This window comes from Cyanistes caeruleus, chromosome 4 (genome assembly GCF_971803275.1).
Source record: "Cyanistes caeruleus chromosome 4, bCyaCae1.hap1.1, whole genome shotgun sequence".
NCBI classification, from domain to species: domain Eukaryota; kingdom Metazoa; phylum Chordata; class Aves; order Passeriformes; family Paridae; genus Cyanistes; species Cyanistes caeruleus.
Genome location: NC_141704.1, coordinates 61,383,440 through 61,405,878, shown reverse-complemented (window position 1 = coordinate 61,405,878; position 22,439 = coordinate 61,383,440). Strand labels below are relative to the sequence as shown.

Below are 22,439 nucleotides of genomic sequence, written 5' to 3'. Positions count from 1 at the left end.
GACTAAGAATGCTAAATGCATATCATAGAATCATAGAATGACCTGGGTTGGAAGGGATCTTAAAGGTCATCTCTTCCCAAAGAGGGACACCTTCCACTAGACCAGGTTGCTCAGAGCCTCATCCTTTAATGTAGTCAAAACTGGCTATAGAACAGTTTGTGAGGTGGGATCTGTTTGCATCTTCATTACCCTGCCTATTTTCAGTTGTCTTGAGATATGGCTCCATGCCTAGAGTGCTTTCATTGTGCCCTCTCTCCCTCCTGGCCCTGCTCATATGGTAGAAGTTGTTTGTGCAAATCCTAACTACTCCATTCCTCCAGAGCCACATTGCCTTCACAATTATGTTTAGTGTGCAGGGATCTCTCTTTGGGTCAGCACACTATTATTGTATTAAAACCTCTGCTCTCTCTCTTTCTGAACTCAGCAGGGAAATGCCACTTGTCTCAGTCTGGGAGGAACAAGTTTGATATGGTGAGGGTTCCTAGCTCAGAGGGGTTTGCCTGAATAAAGCCTAATTTCTCTTTGCTTCATGGGACTGAGGCAAAGGTTTGTGAAGGTCTGAGACTTGGGGACTAATTCTGCATCCCTTGATGTGTGTAATCAGCTGGTTGGTAAATTGTCTGGGTGATTAAGTGGGACTGAGGGGCATGGTGGCATCTCTGTTGATTTTGTGTAAAACTTGTCCAGTTCTTGGTGTGTCTTAGTCTTGGTGGTGTTCTTAGTTGTGTTTTGAGGTCACCTTAATGAAATCTTTTCTGTGAGGCCAAGAGAGGGACTCTTCTTCAAATTTTGTTTTGCTAGAAACTAGCAAAAGAAGCTGCTGTTTAAGAGGGATGTTTCGAGGCTGCTGCCCTCTCCCAGCAGAATGCCCATGTTTGGGGATATTTTATGCCTGAGTCTATCAGCTGATAAAAGTTCCCCCAAAGTAAGATATAAAAAATTCAGGTTGAACCCAAGTTCAGGAGGAGTCATGAGACATGCTGAGCCTACGTCAGAAAATTCCTGTGCTCATTTCTCCCCCTGGGCCTGGCCCTGTTGGCCCTGCTGGGCAGGAGCCCTCCCTGCCCAGAACAGATTTTCTGTGCCCAGAACCAGCACAACAGACAGATGGGCACCGAGACTCCAGCAAGAAAAAAAGATGTGAGGCACATCACTGATAGCACAATCCCAGCGTGTCTGCCGCAGATCCTATTGGAAAGAGGTGTCCTGCCCTTGGGTGGGAACCAGAAGTGAGTTTCCAGGTGGAATCCGGCAGTGAGTTTCTAGTGGGTTTTGGAATCTCCCGCCCGCAGATTGCACCGAAGGTGCAAAGGAATTCTGTGGTGAACAAGGCAGCTCTGTGCAGTTTTTGTGAGCCACGATTGTCAGTTCCATAAAGAAAGTGCACATGAAAATGTGTAAAGCAGGGGTGGTGTTTGCTCCCTGTGCTTTCTGTGTTTGCTCTAAGAGAAATATAGAACAACAGCAGAAGCATGGAACTGTAACCTTGGGAATCATTTGGGAATGATACTGAAGAAATCCTTCTCTGAGCACCTCTTGAAAAGCAGTGAAATCCCAGAGTCATCAGTAACACCACATGTTACAGAACTTGTGGAATTTGACCTTTTTTAAGGAGGCTTCAGTTTGTTTTTTTTTCACATGACTGAAATGACACAGTGGCACCAGTGCCATTGACTTTACCAGAGGTCTCGTGCCACCGAATCACAGAGATGCTTTCAAAAACCTTACTTCAAATTCTTAGCCCTTAGCACTGCCCCTGGCTGCTCAAAATGCAAATCTGTTTCCTTCTGAAGGTGAAGCCAAGTAGGCACCTCCAGGGACTTGTTTCCATAACAACCTCCCGGACTGTTTCTCTCTGTGCTGTGACTGTGGCTACAAGCGAAAGCACTCGACAGATATTTTGTGTTCAGGTATCAGCACCTTATCTTTACAGATGTTTTCTTTGCTTATCGGAGCTGATCCCATCACCTTATATCGTGTACAACTGCCCTGTCCAACTTCAGGTGGGCAGTCTCCAGCCTTTGAAAGCAGGGAGTGCAAACCTGGAGATGGGAAGAGATTTTATTTGTGTGTCCTTGCAGACACAGAGCTGGAGAGTGTGTGAAGGACAATCTGAGCACTCAGCCAGGAAACTGAGGGGCAACCAGCCTGTGAATGTAGAGTCATATGGGAGCCTGGTGACAAGGAATACAAGAATACAAGCTAAAGCATTACATTAAAGACCCAGAAATTCCTCTTGCAGCAATCTCACTAGAAAATAGTTTTGCAGTGGAAGAGACTATTGCTCCTTCCAGATCCTGTGGCTGGTTTGTGAGTGTTGGTTCTCCTGATAATTTTCCCATGGCATTTGCACCAAAGCAGGACAGGGCAAAAATCATCTCCTTGGAGGTGGGGAAGGAAGGAAAGGAAGAATTTTACTGAGGACACCATTTTTTTTAATCCACACAAAGGACTGGAAGCATGAAAAGCATGAAGACCCCGGTGGATTCCTGCTCTTACCTCCAAGATGAAATTCCTGCTTCTTCTAGGAAATTGTTGGAATTTGGGATTTTTGAGTAATTTTTGATTTGGGCCTTTTGATCCAGCTTTCACGGATAAAAAATTACTGTACAGCAGCCGTGCGGGTGAAGGTGACTGCACTTGGTCTTCTCCCCTGGGTCCTCTCATTCAAAGGTTCCCTATGAGATAAAGAAGAATGAGTGTAAAGAAAATTCAGGGCAGCAAGAAACAGGGTAAGGACTGAAGCGTCTTCCATATGGTGATGGAAAGATCAGCATCAACCCTAAAAGCAAAGGAACAAAAAGCTCCAGCATCTGCTGCTATAGCAGAAATAGGTAAGGTTTCTTTTTGTTCTGGGAAATTAATGTCCAAGAGTTCTTGAAATTAATGAGGAAGTATTTCCTAATTAAGATTTGCAGCCTAAAGGGAGAATTTGGTTCTAGGTGAAGAAAGAAAGATAATTATAAACTACAGAAATGTAGTATGAGCCAGAACCTCACCATCTGCTAATTCAAGCTGGCAAAACTCCTTTAAGTACAACTACCTTGGATTATATCAGGCTCCAACTTCAATCTTCTGCATCCAATCCAAGCATATGTACTGTTTGTTCAACTGCTTCTTTTTCTTTGTTCTTTTCTTGAGGTCCTGTTTACATCAGGGAAAGATCTGCAGATTGCAGCAGGAGAGATTGCAACCACAGCTTTCCCAAAAGCTCTCATCTGGCTCAAGTCCAAGTAAGTCCTACCAAACTCGGCAGAGCTAAGCTTAACTTGACATTTATATTGGCAAAAATTAAGAGCAGCAGCATTTTATGCATTTATTTCTCAGTGGTGGAAAGATGTGGACAGATTCATGGGGAATTGGAAGATACTGCCCTCCATGGCAGCCCTGTGAGCACAAGATAGCTCTGTTTGTGCTGCTGTAACCAAAAGTACAGCCTTGAGCCCTTCATCGCTGCTCTTTGAAGCTTGCACTGGAGACAGATCCCCCTCTGAAGACATTTGCAGCCGTGTTATCAGCAGGTTCACAGGAGAAAACCTGAATTGCAGGCACCTGCTTTAGACATAAGGAGGGGAGCAGGTGTTGTCAGGATGAAAAGACTTAATCCCCTGATGAAAGGAACCAGGGGATGCTGGGTGTCCTTAGCTGCCACCAAGGACTGTGGCTGAGGAAACTGCCTGGCAGTTTCAAGGAGCTCTTCTTGTCCAGCCTGGAGTCCTACATAATACAAGACCCTACCCAGGGAGATAAAACCAGAAAAACCTTTTTGGGGAAAGCAGACAAGGACTGTGCTAATTAACAGTGCAGCATATGCTATCAGTTCATGTTAATTCCATGTCCTTTTGCCTCTTTGGGTGAGTTTTCCCTTGCTCCAGGGAAGTCTGGGGCTTGTTGGCTGGCACAAGGAATTTGAATATCATAGTATGACATTACATTTTGGAAAACTCATAGCTGAGGTCATTGTGAGTTTTATGGTCCTACAACATTGACTGATCAACCCTCACCACTGGAAATATCCAGGTTATCTGTAGTGCCAATTAATAAGAGGGGGCCCAAGAAAATAATTGAGCTTTGCTCTGTAAGACTTCTTAGTGAAAGAAAAGATAGGATTTGCAGGACGGAATGTGCTCATCGATTTCTGTGGTAACCATAAATACTGAAGCTGTTTTGACTATTCATTGGAGACAAGAATTAGGGGAAACTTTTGTCTTCACACAAAATATAATCAAAAATTCAGCAAGTCCTTCTTTGGCTTAATTTTCACTAAATTAATATAAAGATGTTTATTCAGAGGTGTAAGATTTTGGAATACCCTTTGTCCAAAAGTGGCATAAATGACAAGTTTATTGATTTAATTACAAAATCTAGCTATTGCTTGTTTGACAAAATGTGGGGTCTCGATTCTGCTCTCTACCCAAGGTTAGATAAACGTTTCCTGAGGATTGTGGATGGTATGACTCCTGATTTAAATGAGTGTGAGAGAAGAATCAGGCCCAAAGAAGAGGGCTGTAAGTGCACATGACTAGGCTCTCTTCAGGGTGTTGTAGGTGCACATTGGTCCATTCACCTAAAAGGTTGCGTATAACTTACACCAACAAAAGGTTTAGCTTTTAGAGTACATATCAGTTTGTTCTCATACATTCTCTGGAGGGAAATTAAATGGTATTTTACAAGAAAACTGGAACATTACTTCTTGCTGCTCCTTGATGCATCTGTTGTTTTCAATTAGCTTGATGGCATCCATTTTCAGAAAGCAGATGCTGCCCTCTTTTATACTGGTGCAATTCAGGAATAACTCCACTGACGTCAGTGAAGTGACTCCAAATTTATCCCTGGCGAAAGCAGAATTGGACCACAGTCTCTTTGTCTGCTCTGGAGCTCTGGGGAAGATGTGCCACTGCCACACCATAAGGTGAGGGCAAGTGCCTGTCTGCTGTGCTGTGCTTGGCATTTTTGTGTCCTTGACACCCCCACTCACCTGCCTGGCTGGAGCAGGAGCCAGGCTGGCCTGGGGCATGCATGGACACCAAATTCCTCATGCTGAATGGAGAACTTGCTGGCTCTGGATTCCTGACCACGCTCCATCTTAGCTTCCCCTTGCCCTGGATATGTTTCTCCCAAGGAGAGATTTTTAAGTTGAAGAAATGTAGTTGCAATTCTTACGTAACGGAAGAACAGAAGGGTGGCAGAGTAGATGTGGAGACAACCTCTGTGCCTCCTACATTTTTTTGCTATTAGGGCAATGTGCAAATCATTGCAGTCCTGGTAGGTTGGCTCTACATCTGCTGGTTACAAAGTCTCCATTTACAGGAAGTACTAGGTTCAGAAAAAATGGGGCTTTCCTGCTAACTTCTGATCTCAGTCCTGCCTTCCCTGAAACTGGACAGAAAACTTTGTGTAAAATCATCAGTTTGCTGTAAAGGAAAATACCACTGGAGATGGGATGGATGAGGGTGAATAGAAGGAATGGTTATAGAATCATGGAATGGCCAGGGTTAGAAGAGACCTTAAAGACCATCTCATTCCAACCCTCTGCCATGGACAGGGACACCTTGATTGCTCCAGAGCCCCATCCAGTCTCATCTTGAATATCTCCAGGGATGGGGCAGCCACAGCTTCTCTGGGAAACCTGTTCCAAGGCCTCAGCAGCCTCACAGGGAAGAATTTCTTCCCAATATCCAATCTAACCCTGCTCTCTGTCAGTGTGAAGCCATTCCCCCATGTCCTGTCACTCCAGATCCTTGTCAAGAGTCTCTCTCCATCTTTCCTGTGGGTTCCCTTCAGGCACTGCAAGGCCACAATGAGGTCACCCCAAAGCCTTCTCTTCTCCAGGCTGAACAATCCCAATTGTTCCCTCAGCCTTTCCTCCCAGCAGAGCTGCTCCATCCCTCTGATGCCCTTGGTGTCCCTGCTGTGGCCTGGCTGCAGCAGCTCCCTGTCCTTCATTCAGCCTGAGTGCCAGTAACTGAGCCACCAGAATATCGCAGTCATAAAAAATTGACATGCAAGTCTTGGTGAATCTCAGGACAAGCACGTTCAGTAATACCTGGGAAATGTTAAACTTTGCAAAGCCTCATCTGGAATGCTGTGTGCACTGTTGGTGACCTAAATTTGGTCAGGCAGGATGCACAGAAGAACAGCAAGAATGATCAGGTAGATGCAAAGTGCTTTGCCAGTGGAAGCTGGAAGAGCCTGACTTTTCTAGGCCAGCAAAAGACTGACAAGACCTGTAGTTAGGAAAGTACTGGGGGCAAAATAACCAAAAGAAAAGAAAAACATGAAAAATTGTAAAATCTTCCCACTTTCCTTGTGTCCTCAGATTGTTTGCCGTACCATATGTTTACCTACAAAACATGAAATCCTGGTGATTTTATTATCAAATACTTGAAGTTTGTGGGTAGAAGGGAGAGTTAGGAGAGGAACTGTGAGTCTTGGGAGATTTTTTTCTCAGTGGGACTGTGGAGAAGGAAGACCTAGACGTGGGGTAGAATGGTGTGGGGAATTCCATATCCCTCAAGGAGCTGGTCTGGAGGCAGAGAGCAAATTCACACCCTCTAAAAAAGCCCACCAAAATCTGTTCACTGCTATTCCCCTCAACCTGAAATGGCTGCTCACCTTGTCCACTTCTTTCTCCCAATCCAGAACTCTCCAGCTCTTTGCTGACCTTCCTCCTTCCTGGAATCTGTGGTCATTCCTCACTCCCATGAGCTCCCTGGAATCACTGGAATGGTGCATTGCATCTATTGGGGAAATCCTTGAACCAGCTCTGCTGCAGCTCAGTTGGATTATCTGATTTGAGCAACCAGCTCTGGTGGAAGGTGTTCCTGCCCCTCTGGCAGGAGGGTTGGAATGAGGTGATCTTTAAGGTCCTTTTCAACCCAAACCAGTCTGTGATTCTATGCTTTGTTGCAGAAATAACCAGTGATGCATGGTCTTCAAGAACTACTGCTCACAGAATCATGAAAGTTGGAAAATACCTCCAAGATTATCAAGTCCAGCCCTCAGTGGAATATCACAATGCCCAATAAACCATATAATGAAGTGCTATGTCCACTCATTGAATAGTTCCAGGTCTGGTGACTCCAGCACTTCCTTGGGCAGTCTATGCTAATGCTTAACTGCTCTTTCAGTAAATTTTTTTTCCTAATATCCAACCTGAACCTTCCCTGATGTGATTTCAGGCCCTTTCCTGTTGTCCTGTGCCTTGTTCCCGTGGAGAAGAGGCTGACCCCGACCTGGCCACACTCTCCTGTCAGGGAGTTGTGGGGAGCAGCATTGTTGGGTAGGAGGTCAGAGCAGTTGATCCCAGTGGCCACTGGACTGAAGAGATGAGCAGAATAATTTCCTGTTGCATGCACTGTTCTGACATACACAGAACGAAACTGCACATTTCCTCTCTTACCTCTTTCAAATTATTTCCTCTTATAGAGGTAAAGATCCTCTTAAGCTCAGGAGGCAGAAAACATATTGACTGAGGTGGGAGTTTCATCCATTCAGCCAGCTCTGTGTCACAGAAGTGCCAGGAAGCAGCTGTCCTTAGACTTTGTCCCTGAGCTTTCCTGCTTGTTGATGCTCTTTGTTCACTTCAGTGAGGAAACCATTGTCTTGTCATTTCCATCTCTATTTTGGCCAACCAGTTCTGCTCTTTAGCTTTTATCCTGTGAGTAGAAAGATGGTAAAGGGCCTGGAGGTGAAGCCACATGAGAAATGGCTGATGTCACTTGGTCTGTTCAGCTGGAGAAGAGCAGATGGAGGCCAGAGTTCACAGCAGTTCTGCAGCTTCCTCACATGGAGGAGGGACAGGCCCTGTGTGACCAGGGACAGGATCCAGGGAGTGGCAGGAGCTGTGTCAGGGGAGGGTTGGGGTGGATTTTAGGTAAAGTCCTTCACTCAGAGGGTGCTGGGGCACTGAACAGGCTCCCGAGGGAATGGTCACAGCCCCAAGGCTGCCAGAGCTCCAGGAGTGTTTGGACAGCGCTCTCTGGCATAGGGTGGGATTGTTGGGGTGTTTGTGCAGGGCCAGGAGCTGGACTCAGTGATCCTTGTGCGTCCCTTTCAATTGATTCTGTGATTCAAAGAAGAAAAAAAGCAAAGCTAAGCAATGGAAATGTTATAAATATTCTTGTACATCACAGAAGCCTGTGAATGTGGACACCAGTTGTGCTCTATCAGTGATATTGGCAGGATGGTGCACACAAATCTGGTGGCCCTAAGATGTCTTAAGAACCTGTTTCAAGCACTTGGCATCATTTGAGTTATGGCAACAAGCCACATTCAAAAGGAGTTGTAAGAAATACAGAATAAGCCAAGGAGTTTGATTTGAGCCATGAACATAGTGTTGCATTTTTTTCTGATCTCAGTTTTCTCACAGAATTATAGAATAGCCCAAGCTGGAAGGGACTATTAGCAGTGTGTAGTTCTCAGGCTCTGTATTATTCTCATATTTTAGCATGTCAGAAATAGCACTGTCTGGAACATTCCTTTGAGAGCTGTAGACTAAGGCCTTTCATGCTTATGACAAAGCAATTGATCTTTGTAGTCTGTCCTTGGAAATTTGAAGTTTTGGAGAGTATTCACTGCCGCATTAATCTGGTATTTGATAATCTGCTACAGTTTTCAGCAGTGAACTGAATAAATCTTGGATATATTTCCCTCAAGAGGTGCCCCTTCCTCAAAATCAGCAATATTTGTGAGAGAAGTTTCATTTCAGTACATTTTGGTACTCTTTACAAAAGGCATGTTTGGAAAATTTTGTAATGTGTAAGATCCCTTCCTTAATATTCTAAATATTTTTTGCCTTTTTTTTAAGAAAATGCACATAAACAAAGTAAAATACAAAATTTTACCCTCTTTTTCTTGGTTTTGTTTTTTGTTTGTTTTTTGTTTGGAGTATTTTGTTTTTTTCTAACTTTGATCTGTAATGAAATAGGGTGTTGTGTTTTTTTTTTTTTTGTTGTTGTTGTTGTTTTGTAAGGGAGGAGATTATCCTTGGTTTAGGGGAGTTTATTTTTAATAATTTTTTTTTTAAAGCAGTGTAGTGGTAGGCATTGGTTATTCCTGTTCATTACCAGTGTCAGCTCCAATACTTCCTTGAATTCAGTTAGTGATACTCAAACGCTCCAGAAGAGATGCAATGACAGCCCAAACCTCATGGCTATTACAGCATATATTCCCAGCGACAGAAGTGATGTTCCAGTGCTTTGGCTATTGCTGAGCCAAGCCAGTTGTTCTTTCCTGCAGCTGCAACACCTGCCCGGGTGAGAAAGTGGTTTTTTTTTATGAGACCAAGCTGCTTTTCCAGTGCTGACTTGTTAGAACATGTCATTCTGAATTATGAACTCCTCCTGTTCCCACTCAGCTGATCAGCTTTTAGGATCTTTTTACTCTGAGATTATGTAATAACAAAAAAGAAATCAAAACAAAAAAACAACAAAAAACTTGTTACTGAAATCTTCTGGGTGGATTGAGAATGGAAGGAAAAGGTGCTATCTGCAGAGGACTGTGGTTCCCCCCTTGCTTATTTTTTTCCTGGCTCTTTGAAAACCAAACCTGTGCAGATCAGTGAGCTGCCACTAACATTTAGCTAAGGGTATTTCAGAAAAGATGAGTTGGGAGTACTTGCATAGTAACCACTAATCAGCATCCCCATAGAAGATGTCTGAATGCATATTGATCAAGCCAGCTGCAGCTGGGAGGGATTCTGGAGGCTAATGCAGCTTTCCTTTCCATCCTCCATCCCCAATCATGGAAACTGTGTAGAAAAACCACCCACTGGTATTTCTGGCCCTGGCATTTCTGCTTGTTGTAATTGCATCAAAAGGCTGTGTGGGTTTTTTTGATAGTTAAGAGACTACTTAGGAAGGAAGGTGATTAAGTGCTGGGCTTGGAGTGAAGGGGGCAGTTCCCAGAACTGTCATGTAACCTTTGGATGTCCCTCATGTCTCAGCTCCTCAGCAATAAGATGGAACAGTATAAAGCCATTGGTTTCCTTCTTTTCCCTAAACCTTTTAGACAGGGAGATCTTTCTGAGTATTCTTCATCTCCTCCCTGACACCTGGATAATGTCATGCAGGGCTGGGGACCTCTCCTCCCTCAGGACATGGTGCTGTGCCACTGTCACAGCAGCAGTAACAAACAGATGGGCAGTGAGGATGAAAAAAAAAACACAGGAAAATGCTTGTCCCTGTGCACAGGACTTATGGAATACCCAAATGCTGACAAGTCCTGCTGTTACTTGGCTTTGTGTTGGACGTGGCTGATCTGATCCATGTTTTCCAGACTCAGGCACAAAACACTCAGAGCAGGCGTCTCGTTTGTGACTCTCCCTTCCCTTGCAGGCTGCTTGATAATTAAAAGTGTTAAATAATTAGATAATTTAAATATTTCTATCTGACAAAGCCAAGAGCCGACTTAACTGCAAGGTAAATTGAAAGCTCCTGGAATGCTTGCTCCATGGAGATAAGAGGCTGATATCACTTTCTGCAGTTAGTCCAGAAGAAGGGAATTGAAGCAAGTTCTTCTCTTCTATCTCTGAGTTCCCCTCAGGGATCAAGGTGTTAAAACAGCAGAAGAAAAATAAGCTGGAGGTGGAAGGAGGTCGCCATCTTTTTCAGAGATTTGTGTCAACTCTCCAAGCATGAAGGACTGGTACTGAGCAGTCAAATCTGCACTTTGAATCTGGCAAGATTTGGTTTTTTTTTGGTGCAGATTTTCACTGGCATTGTAAGGAACTAATCCTCCTAAGCAATTTGGTAGTATTTCTTCCTTTATGGTATTTCAGAGGGATATGAGGAAACGTAGAATACCAATTACAGCTCTTCATGTTTTATATTTAGTCATATATTGATGATTCAGAAGCAAGCATATGTAAAAAGGCCCAGATGAATCCTCTTGCAAATTCCTTCCTGCCCTTCAGCACATTTAGGTGCATGAATCTTACAAAAACCTTATGTTTTTGGAGAGGGAATCTTGCCATTTCTTTGTGTCTACCATGATGCATGAAATATATTTTTTTTTGATGGCTGAAATGTTTTAACAGCTCTGCTGATACAGAGACTTGAATTCAGGAAAATGGAGTCAAATTCTCAGCTGGTGTTCATGCATCAGCAGATTTTTCTTCTGATGCCAACTAGGCAGTGTGGTACAGGGTGCCTTAGAAGCCTTCTTTTTTATTGTTTAGGGGTTTTTTTGGGTCTATTTACCATATCATTGGGAAGGAATACTTGTTTATCTTGAAAATTCAATGTTTTGAAGTGTAACTAAATTTTCCATTTGAATGTATTTTGAGTTCCAACTGTTGGATGTGCCACAGCACCATGCCCGTCTGTGGACAGACTGATGCTCACAGGCACATTCTGGGTTGGGATCTGGGATGGAGCTAAAATTTCATTTTTCCTGTACTTCAATTCCTCTGACTCTGAAAGAGAAATAACATTTTTCTTTCCTCGGGATCTAGCTGGGTGTTTATCAGTGGTAAAGTTCTAGGTACACACATTTGTCTTCAGATAATGCAAATGGCCATTTTTTTCCTGCAGGGAATCACAAGCAGATGGTGTGAGGCAGGCCATGGGCAGGGACACTTTCCACTAGACCAGGATTTTCAGAGCCCCGTTCAGCCTGGCCTTGGACACTTCCAGGGATGAGGATTGAACCTAGATGTGAAGCTGGGGCAGCTGCTTACTCTGAGATCTTCAAGGAACTTCTCTGATCTGTTCCTCATTTCATATGGTTGTAACTTTTGTAAAGGGTATTGTTATTTTCACAGCTGGAAACAGGATAAATGGGATGTTGACTTTCCTTTACTTGCTTCAGTAATGTTGCTGCTGTTAATATTTTTATTTTTTTTTATGAAGAAATTCCTCCCTCTGAGGGGGTGAGGCCCTGGCACAGGTTGCCCAGAGCAGCTGTGGCTGCCCCATCCCTGGAAGTGTTCCAGGCCAGGTTGGATGGGACTCTGAGCAACCTGGGATAGTGGAAGGTGTCGCTGCCTGTGGCAGGGTTTCATACCAAATGATCTTTAGGATCCCTTCCAATCCAGGCCATTCTGTGATTCTCTGAATATTTCCATGTGCCCCTACATCCCTTCCCATGCTTTCTGTCCATAATTGGAAACCTCCTTCCTGTGTCTTCAGGTGACTATATTGGGAGTATAAATACTTAACTAAGCAGCCAGGCCCTCAGGAGATACCATAAATTCACACTTCCAGAACTTTGATAGAAGGTGGCATTTAAAAAAATGATTAAACACACCATGGCCATTGGGAACTTTTCCTAGTGACTTTAGTGGAACAGAGTTGGAGCAATATCAAGTCTATTTGAAAATCTTGCATGTTGCTCCATGCAGCAGCTCAGGGAGTGATGCTGCCCCTCTGCCCAGCCCTGCCAGGCACATCTGGAGAGCTGTGTCCAGCCCTGGGCTCCTCAGCACAGGAGGGACAGGGAGCTCCTGGAGCGGGGCCAGCAGAGGCTGCAGAGATGATTTAGGGCCTGGAGCATCTCTGACAGGGAAAGGCTGAGGGAGCTGGGGCTGTCCAGCCTCGAGAGGAGCCCCAGCTGAGAGGGGCCCTCAGGCCTGGGTGTCCCTGTGAGCAGGGAGGGCTCAGAGCAGGGCCCAGGCTCTGCTCCGGGGGCCCAGCGATGGCACCAGAGGAACGGGCAGGGACTGATCCCAGGAAGTTCCACCTGGACATGAGACAGAACTTCTGTCCTGGGCAGTGACTGGGTCTGCTTCACAGGAGACATGAACTTGCTGCTTGTATTCCTATTGTATTCCCATTTTGATCACAGAGGACACCTAGAGACCTTTGGGATGAGGGGAGAGGTAAGGATGACTATGGCCACTGCCACAGTCATGGCAGGAATTTCCTTGTCCCTAAGTCCCTTTCCCATATTTCTCAGCAGCAGCTGCCATCCTGGCTTGCCAGGTGGAAGCAGAGCAGGCAGCAGGACCATGGCTCTTTTGCTGTCCCCAGCAGGCTGTTGTCCTTAGCAACTGCTGTCTTTGCCTCTGCTGCAGAGAGATATTCAGAACTTGTGGTTCAGTGTAAAAAGTGGGGGAAGAAGGAAGGGAAAGGTATGTTCAGGGTTTGTTTTGGTGGGATTTTGTGTGCTGGTTCCCTTGGGATATTTCAAAAAGGCATTTAAAACAGCAGTGAAGAGAAGAGAGATGGGGCTTTAATGAGGGTTAGCAATGAGGCTAAAGCTGATAAGGAAGGTTGGATTCAAGTTGAGTAAAACTCTGGTTGCTTCATCTTCTCAGCCACTTTAAACTTAAATCATTGACCTTTGTGGTCCTTTCCAAAAATTTTAATAAGGACAAGCGGATCTTGTTGAATTTTAATTTAAAGTCATTGACTCTGCAGTTCTCCCAGAATATTGCTCTTGAAGGGATACTCTGTGAGCTAAGAGAAAAATCTAAGCCCTGTGTCATAGGCTCCTCCAGCACTGATGAGAAAGCTTTGAAATTTGCACAGCCCAAATTTTAACATCTGTGGTTTGGCTGCATCTTTGACCCATGAATGGGAAAGGGCTGAGAAACTGTGGGTGCTGTACCAGTTGAACAAGAGCTTATGTGCCAGGTGTGTCTGTGCATGTGAAGGTGTGGTGGACGTCAGTGCTGGAAAGCTGTAGGCTCCCCAGACTGCAAGGTTTTTGCTGCATTCTTAAGAAAAATGCAAATGGTGGTGTGGTAAATAGCAAATTGCAAAGTGAATTTGGTTTTGTACAGCACTTTGAAATGTGTTGGAAGCAATAGCTGGTCATAGAATCAAAGAGTAATTAAGGTTGGGAAAGACCCCCAAGATCATCATGTCCAGCTATCTGATCCCCACCTTGTCATGGCACAGTGCCACGTCCAGTCATTCCCTGGACACCTCCACCCCCTCCCTGGACAGCCTTTTCCAATGCTTGACCGGTCTTTCCATGAAGAAATTCCTCCTGATGTCCAACCTGAACCTCCCCTGGCACAGCTTGAGGCTGTTTCCTCTTGTCCTGTCCCTTGTTCCCTGGGAGCAGAGCCCCAGCTGTCCCCTCCTGGCAGGGAGTTGTGCAGAGCCAGAAGGTTCCCCCTGAGCCTCCTTTTCTCCAGGCTGAGCCCCTTTCCCAGCTCCCTCAGCTGCTCCTCACAAGACTGGCTCTTCAGACCCTTCCTTGTTATTCATTAATCTCAGGGTTTACTGAATACAGTTTCACAGCAGCATAAAAAAGTATTTTTTCTGGAGGGTTGGTGTGTAGCTACCAATGGACCCTTTTCTGGGGGGAAGCTCACTGTGTTTATTCCAGCAAAATGCCCACAGAAAGACAAGGGATCTTTCTGGGCAAAGATGTACACCGGCATGAGAGATTCAGTGGAATTCTACTGAATTCCGACAAGCCTGAAAATTCAAAGGAAATTTGAATTGCACTGGGAATAAGTCTGAGTTTTGGTGAAAATACTGACTGTTGCTGTCAGGAGGCGGACCCGAGAGCCCGGGAGGTGTTTGAGGGGTGTCGCAGTGCCATCCTGTGGGCCAGGGAGGTAGGAGACAAGGGACACCTGCACGGGTGCCAGGTGGCTGCTCCCTCATTCCCCTCCAGCAAGATAGGGGAGAGAATGAGAAGGGTAAAACCTGGAAAATCCCTGGGTTGGGCTAAAGGCAGTTTTATAAGGAAAGGAAAAGCAGTGCACACAAGCAAAGCGAAACAAGGAATTAATTCCCTGCTTGCCATGGACAGGCAGGTGCTCGGCCATCCCCAGGAGACCAGGTCTCCGTCACACTTAAGGGTGACATGGGAAGACAAATGCCATCACCCTGAGCATCGTTCCCTTTCCATCTTCTTCCTCCCACATTATACACTGATGGTGATGCCATAAGGTCTGGAATGTCCCTTTGGTCACTTGGTCACCTGTCCCAGCTGTGTCTCCTGCCATGCACCCCCAGCCCCCTTGCCAGCGTGGCAGTAGGAAAACTAATTAGGTCTGTGTCAGCACAACCAAACCCATCCCTGTATTATCAACCCCGTGTTCACTACAGACCCAAAATACAGCCCTGTCAAGGAAATTAACTCTACCCCAGCCAGAACCAGCCCAGCCATGTAGGTTCTGCTCACATGAGCATCACTGTCTGCCTCAACATTTAGTAATCCATTTCCTTTTATGCAGAGAAATCCAAGATTTTCTGTGTTTTTTTGTCTCCAAAGTTAGCTCTGAAAGAGCTGCTTTGGTGGCAGTGGAGGACAAGCACTTAATCTTGGGTTGGATATAGGGAATGGATGCATTTTCTGCAGCAAGTCAGTGTAGTCTTTGCACAATGTCATGAAACCAAATAATGTCTTTTTAATGTCAGAATTAAATACAGCATGTGCTGGAAAGTCAGGATTCCTCAAGGGAGTCCCAGATGGCTCCCAGGGAGAGAAGTGTGAGCTGCATATGGCCAGCGCTGTGTGGGGTTAAACCGGGGGTTTAATTTGAGGAAGGAGGGTGCGGTCTTGGGAATTTCCTTGAGTATTTTGATTCACTCAGTCATGCTAAAACAACCAATTTCATGTGAGGCTGTGCTGGATCTTTCCACTTTCCATGCCAGCTGATTTGTGTCCTTTGCTACAGAGAAACACTGGAAGGAGTTCATCCTCTCATTAGGAACAGACCTGCTCACTTCACAATCCCACTGCTCTTTTCTGCTTCTCTGCTTTAAGATGGGCACTATAAATACATTGAATCTGATCTGTTTAATCACCTCTCCCTTATCTCTGCACAGTGTGATAGCCTGGCTGCCACAGGGCTCTGTCCTAATGAAAGCGAGTAAAATTTGCTTCAGCAGAGTTACATCTGATTGAAGTAACTTTCCCTACATTTTTGCCATACCTAGGGAGGTTCAAAGCCTGAAATTAGTCCCAGTTAATTCGTTAGAAGCGGCTTCTTAGATCTTCTTACTTGCATGTATAGTCTGAATAGGATTGCGTCTCTCCCCACTGAGGGGAATTCCAAGACCTTGCAGCAGGAGTAGTAACAGGAGGCAGCAGTTTTTAAACTGATTTTAAATGTGAATGTTATTAAATGTTTTCAATCCATAAATGTGGAAGGTGTCTGAAATGGGGTTGAAAAGTTACCCAGGTGAGTTTAGATCCCATTCCAGAGTGTAGTCCAATTTTTCATGTCTTTGGTCTCAGAAGTGAAGAAAACTTCACTGAGTAGTGTTGAGCTGTTTATTATGAATTGAGGCATCAGTATCAGGCTCTCAAAATTAAGGACAATAAAGGATAGAGAAATGGGTGCCCAAAACTAACTCCCTGCAACCCTCTACAAATAAATGAGACCCACCTTGTAAAAAAAAAATGACAGCAGTGTAGTAGGTTTTGTTTCTGTGCAAGACCTGCATTCTGCTTTCTGGAACTTCAGACTTCAAGCTGAGCATCCAATATCATTCACCATGTGGGAAGTTCTTGGTTTAGTTTTGTACTTTAAATAGTATTTAAAAGTAACTAAGCAATTATTGAGTAATGAGTAAGTCATAGGCAAGGAGTACTTTCGTGTTTTGTTTCTCTTACGCTTCACATTTGCCTTCATGCCCATTCTTTTTAGGTGCTTTATTGCTTTTTTATTTATAGAGTTATAGAGGTAGAAAAATCTTTTTTGGTCCATCTGCCACTCTTCTGTCCAAATCTTTCCTGTTGCTTTCTCTGTGTGAGTGAAAGTAAATATTATTTTGATGGTGCTTTCCAGCAATGTAATAAATTTGGATCTAGGATGGTTTCAGGCCAGTCTCCATCTGCTGTGCTGCACTGGCTGAACCCTGGCTTAGTGGACAGATTTAGAATGCGAGGTTTGCTGGCCACAAACTGGTTGGGTTTTTTCCCCAGTATTGCAGTATTGCAAATTGCAGTATTGAATGATTGATTGTTCTGCTGTAGCTGAATAAAACAGCTCAGTTATACTTTCTGAGCTGTTTGCAGAGATCTGCTTAAGGCTGCAGTGTTTGATCCCTGCTTTGTTTCTAGAACACCAAATTAAAGGTTATCCAGAAAAATTTGAGCTTTTCAATTTACAGGTAATTCAAGAATTCTTTTCATGACAAACTCAAAAATCTATTTATAAAATTTATTACCTTTTTATCTACTGGGACCATTTATTTTGCACAACCCTTGCTTTGAACAGGGAGGTAACATTACACGCCTTAAACATGCAGTACTTCCAGTTCAAGAGGAGTCACATTTGCTGCCAGAGAGTTTTCCTAAATGAATTTACAAACCATAAAGAAGCAGGATTCTTCTTGCAGGTCAGAAACAAACTCTAAAAGAGTATATATTACAATTTCTAAACATTTTTTTTTTATTTTTAATATACATGTTGGATAAAAGGACATCCTAGACTTCAAATATTGATTGTTTAGAGTCTCATCCTCTCCTCTTTCCCAGTGGAACATCTCTACTGCCTTTGGGGAAGATCCATGTCATATACATAACTGTAAAAATAAAACTAGAATCAGACCACACCACCACTGTGAATGCTCACTCTGCTGGGAAATCCAGGGATTTGTCATAGGTTCAATTAATTCAGGTGCTGCAGACATATCTTTCTACCTTTGAATTGTCTGATGGGGTCTCTGCCTTATCAAACTCCAAACAATCACTGTGATTCAATTATTGATGCCCTGAATCTCTTGAAAACTGTGAGTTGGCCTCAGCATCTCAATTTGTTCATCCTCTGTAATCCCTGGAGTGAAAACTCTCTTCTCAAACATATAAATCCGCAGGAAAAAAATTGACATTAAAGAAAAGTCGCTGAGGGAATTTTGCTTTGAAGATCAGCACATATTTAGCCTGGAAAGCAGAGATTGCTCACAATTGTGGTGAACTTAAAACAAGCAAGTTGTGCATTTTGTTGTTAGACCTGGGTTTTCTTTCTCTTAGAAAATTTTTTGAAGAGCAGATGCAAATGTGTTGGTGTATATTTATATTTATGTAAAAGATGCATACTTATATATTTTTGTGCTGCTGACATTTTCTCCTTTCAGAACCTAGGCAGAGTTCCTGATAAATCTTGTTTGCTTTGTAGGCTTCTCCCATCTCTGATGTTTCTCCCACTTCTTTCTCCTCCTTTGGGCTTTGGCAATGTGACAAACAACCTTCTGGCCCAAGGCTGTCTCACTGCCACACTTTTTACAGCCTGTTCTTTTTCTTTTTCTGGCTACTTGAGTCATTGCCAAGCAGTAGTGGGAGCTGTGGGAGCTCAGGGACTGGAAAGTGTATTGTTTTCTTGGTGGAATAAGCTGCTTCCAAACCCCAGCACTGAGTGGGAAAAGGAATTGTGGTAGAGAATGCTGTCTAAAAACATAAATGGTGCAAACTCCTTGCAGTTTGCAAGTTTAAAGGCTTGAGCTGCTCAGCATTTTGGCAGGCACAAGCTGAACTTCTTTAAGCTCATTACTTGCCCTGCTCACACAATTAAGTCTGGGCCTCAGAGTTTTGTTTAGCACTCAGGAGTCCTGAAATGGTGAATTTAATATCATATCCTATCCATGTACCTGTGGCTGGATTCCAGGTGCCCCCTGAAGCCACTCTGTCATTCTCCATCCTCAGCTCCACAGGGGAGAGAAAATATCATTAAAGATCCTCACTCTCTTCCTCTGGTCCGGTGTGAGGTCCCTCCCATGGGAGTCAGTCCTCCAGGAACTTCTCCAGCGTGAGCCTTTCCCATGGGCTGCAGTTCATCATGATCTGCTCCAGTGTGGATCCTTTCCACAGGGTGCAGTACTTCATTTATTCCAGTAATTTTTTCTTTCTCCTTTTGTTGTGGGAGTCTGCTGATACTTTTAATAACTTATTAATAGCCCTTTAGGTTTCATGAGTCACCAGCACAGATGCAGCTGGAATGGACTGCACAAAAGTGTGACAATGGAGAAGACCCTAAAGAAAGAAAAGTTCTTGCAGACCCAACTTTTTTTTCTTCTAATGTCTCATAAATTGTTTCAGATCTAATTTAAAAAAAAAAAAAAAAAAAAAAAATTCCTTTATTTGCTTTGATAGATTTTCCTGCCCCTGGAGCAGAGGGAGGATTCCAAATTCCAAATAAGCCAAATTGTCATTGCAGATCTAAAATTAGATGCCACGAAAATGTCGCTGGGAAGTCCAAAAGTCCCAGTTACAGTAAGAATCAGATCTTGTGTCTCTGTCCTTGAAGAGTACTGCAATGCATCCTAACAAACTTTGCAACCTTCTAATAAGCATATTTCATCTCATGCAACAAAACAGTTGTATAATTCCCAGGAGCTGCAAGGAAAAATTGGCCCCAAAGCCAATCCTAGTAGACATCAAGGTAGGCAAAGAAATGCAGCCCTTTCCATTTTAGCCAGCTGCAGCTGACAACTGCAGATTTCTAATTCAGCCCCTTCAAACATTCTATGAAGAAATGAACCCTTAGATTGTTGTGGCTTTACTGTGATCCATGTAAAATAACTCTTTTTTTTTCCTTTTTCCCTTGCTAGGCTGGATTCTGGATGCTGAAAGGCTGTCATATCAGGATGCTGCAAAAGAGATTGTTGCGTCTTCTTCCTGTAAAGTTGTGGAGTTTCTCCTTTATGGAGAAAATTTGGTCAGGAAATTATTTTCCTTGCTCTGTGGTTTTCTTGTTGCTGTTGCTCTTAAAGGGGTCAACACTCTTAGTTCCAGGAAACTGAAACTAAATTTGAACAGGGGCTGGAGGAAGGAAGCAGGGAGAATCCCCTACAAGATTACAATGCGTCTTATTTCTGGGAAAACTACATAAAACAAGATTCAACTGCTAGTGGCTAAATAGCAGCAATTTATGAGTTGTTCCTCAAAAGCCCCAGACAAGCACCAAGTCCTGTGGGAAGCTGGAGATTGACACAGGACACCTCCAGAAGAGTCTGCTGTTGAAACTTCCTTTAAGCCTTTTTCTCAAGTGGAGCATGCAGACATGGCAAATGCATAAGGTCAGCCCTTAAAAGAGCAAAGAGCTCTCTCTAAGAAAATCAAATGAGTGGCCGAAGTCTGTCTATTTGTCTGACTGTCTTTTTAGCCTTGGACTACTGTGTTTTTCAAAGCTGTGCTTTCATAACTCAGATAAAAAGGTAGATGTTTCATATAGCTCTACAAGTAATAATCATCCTGTTCATGCAAAATATCTGCTACCTAAGGGATGGGCCTAAACCAGAGGTGTTTCTCAACTACTTACTAAGTATCTGGCTTTAGCATCTGTACGGTCAGTTTTTGTGAACACGTGAGTCCGTTGCCTGCTCAAACGAAGTTAGCGACTTATTTTCAGTGGTCGTAGAGAATTTCACTGAAATAGCACCATTTGTAGTCTATTGTGTGACTTAGGAGGCACAATTGCCAGACAGTTCTGCAATTGTAATATAATTGTACACGGTGTTCCCAGAAAATTCTCTGAAGTCTTATCCCATTGCACCGTTGTGATAAAAACCTCTGCTGCTTTTCAAGCTCCACGAGTCTATGCTGTGCCATACTGAAAGTGAGAGAAAACCCAATTAGCTCTGAAAAGTGAAGGGCAAAGAGGGGTGCTCTGGCCTGGAATTCCCTCCCTTTGGCAGCAGCAAAGGTCAGCCATGCAGCCAAATTTCCATGACTACATATGGATCCAGCTTGTGTGTGTTGCCAGCTCTCTGCACAGGAGAGTGGGAGGATGGGTAGGAAGAATTGATTCTGGGAGGGGACAGCCTGAGAGGGAGAGTGGAGTTAAATGTGATAGCTGAATAGTCAAGAGGTAGTTTGATGGATGCTGGGCATACAACTTCCCTGGAACTCTTTATCAGTAACACCCTCTATATATTCCTGAGTGACTTTTAGCCAGTCTGGCAGTTTTCAGCATCATTGTGTGAGGGAAAAGAGGTAGGAGGCAGCTGATCCCTCTGATTTGGCAACTCTGGGAGTGCATTACCTCCTTGTGACTGCTGGCTAAGGATCTGGATCTCTGAGAAACTTCCTAACTACCTGTAGCTCCCATAGGCTTGTAGGACTGGGCTTAGAGAAACCCTGAGCTGCCAGATGGAGGCTGCTTCTGGTGCAGTTCTTCTGAGTAGTCACAGCCATGGATGTGAACCTGCAGTCCTTGGGAGGCAAAATGCACTCCACAATCCCAAGGGACCTGCTTTGTCCCTCAATGCAGGCCAGCTGTGGGAATCCTCCAAGTTCCTTTATGCTGATCTGTGTGTCAAGGCCATGTGGCTGACCATGAGTGACCAGAGCTACCATGGACCCTTCCTGCAGGGGCAATTGTCTTGAGTCAGCATAGGTGCAGGCTACCTTTGCAAAAGTGTGATTATCCTGGGGAAATCCATGGGGCAGAAACCTTGGGCCATACTGTGTGCTCACACTATCAGTAGGGATGATATTGACAGGGGTGCTTTGCTTTTGGTGGGAAACCTTGCTCTGATGCATCATTCCAAGGAAAACAGCTGGAGTTTGCAGGCCAGGTCATGTGGTGAGATAAGTAATTCCAGTTCTCTTATTGGATCTGAGTTATACAGGTCAGGTCCAACGTTTCTGAGAAATTGTAGATGGTGGGGGCTTTTTTTTGTTTGTTTGTTTGTTTGTTTCATTGAAAACTTGAAGCCTTTCAAATAAAGAATGTGAGGTATAGGGAATTTTTAGCTGGAGTATGTGCTTCAGGATGCTTGCTGCATTCAGGCTTTGAGAACACAAATTCTCTGCGGACAATCCCACGCACAGTGGGAGACAAGGTTATTGGGCTTGGAAGTGCACCAGGGAGATGGGACTTGAGTGAGCTTGGAACAGCAATCATTATCATTAGTGGCAGTGCCATAGTATGTGCTTGACTCCAATCCAGCGCTGCACAGGCGAGAACCTGATGAAACCTTGTAACTTGATTTTTGTGGTTGTTCCTGCCAGTGTGATCCACTGTTGAATAGGCTAGACATGAATAAAATCAGTATTTTTTAAAGTGTTGTGTGTGGGTTTTTTATGTCAAAAAGGCTGGTTGTCCTCTTGGACTTTACTGTGTTCATATGGAAAGTTTGATGTGGAGTTGATATGGCTCTGCAGCTTTTTTAGGACAGTCCACATCCCCTTGCAGAATTTCACCTTCCTCAGAGGTGGATGCTGCAGTGCTGCACTGAACTCCTGCCACAGGGAAAGATGTGAAGATAATTTGACATGTCCCCCTGCTGGTCCTGCAGGGGGTGGTCCCTCTGTGCTGTGACAGCTCTGCCCGCTATCAGGTTGAAATGATCTCCTGGCTGGAGATCAGTGTACTGCTGGTGAGGGATGTGTCTGACTCCATTCCAGCCCCTGCTCAAGGAAAAGTGTTTTGGAAGGTGCTTTTCCATCTCCCAGATTATGTGTCTGGTTGGATACCAAGACGAAACAAAGCCAGCTTGGGTGCTCCCCAGAGTGCTAGCACCTTCCACAAGACCTGTCCTGCTCCATTGTGGGCACTGCATGAGGCAACACTCAGTGGCAGTCTC

At 44.2% G+C, this 22,439-nt stretch overlaps 1 long non-coding RNA gene across 1 annotated transcript; it reads left to right on the top strand.

Moving 5' to 3' along the window:
• The first annotated feature begins 1,381 nt into the window (after positions 1-1,381).
• LOC111923400 (uncharacterized) lies at positions 1,382-21,916 on the top strand. Its single transcript, XR_015285723.1, has 3 exons — positions 1,382-2,834; positions 3,142-3,233; positions 19,461-21,916. It is a non-coding gene; the product is annotated as an uncharacterized LOC111923400 (long non-coding RNA).
• The last annotated feature ends 523 nt before the right edge of the window (positions 21,917-22,439 follow it).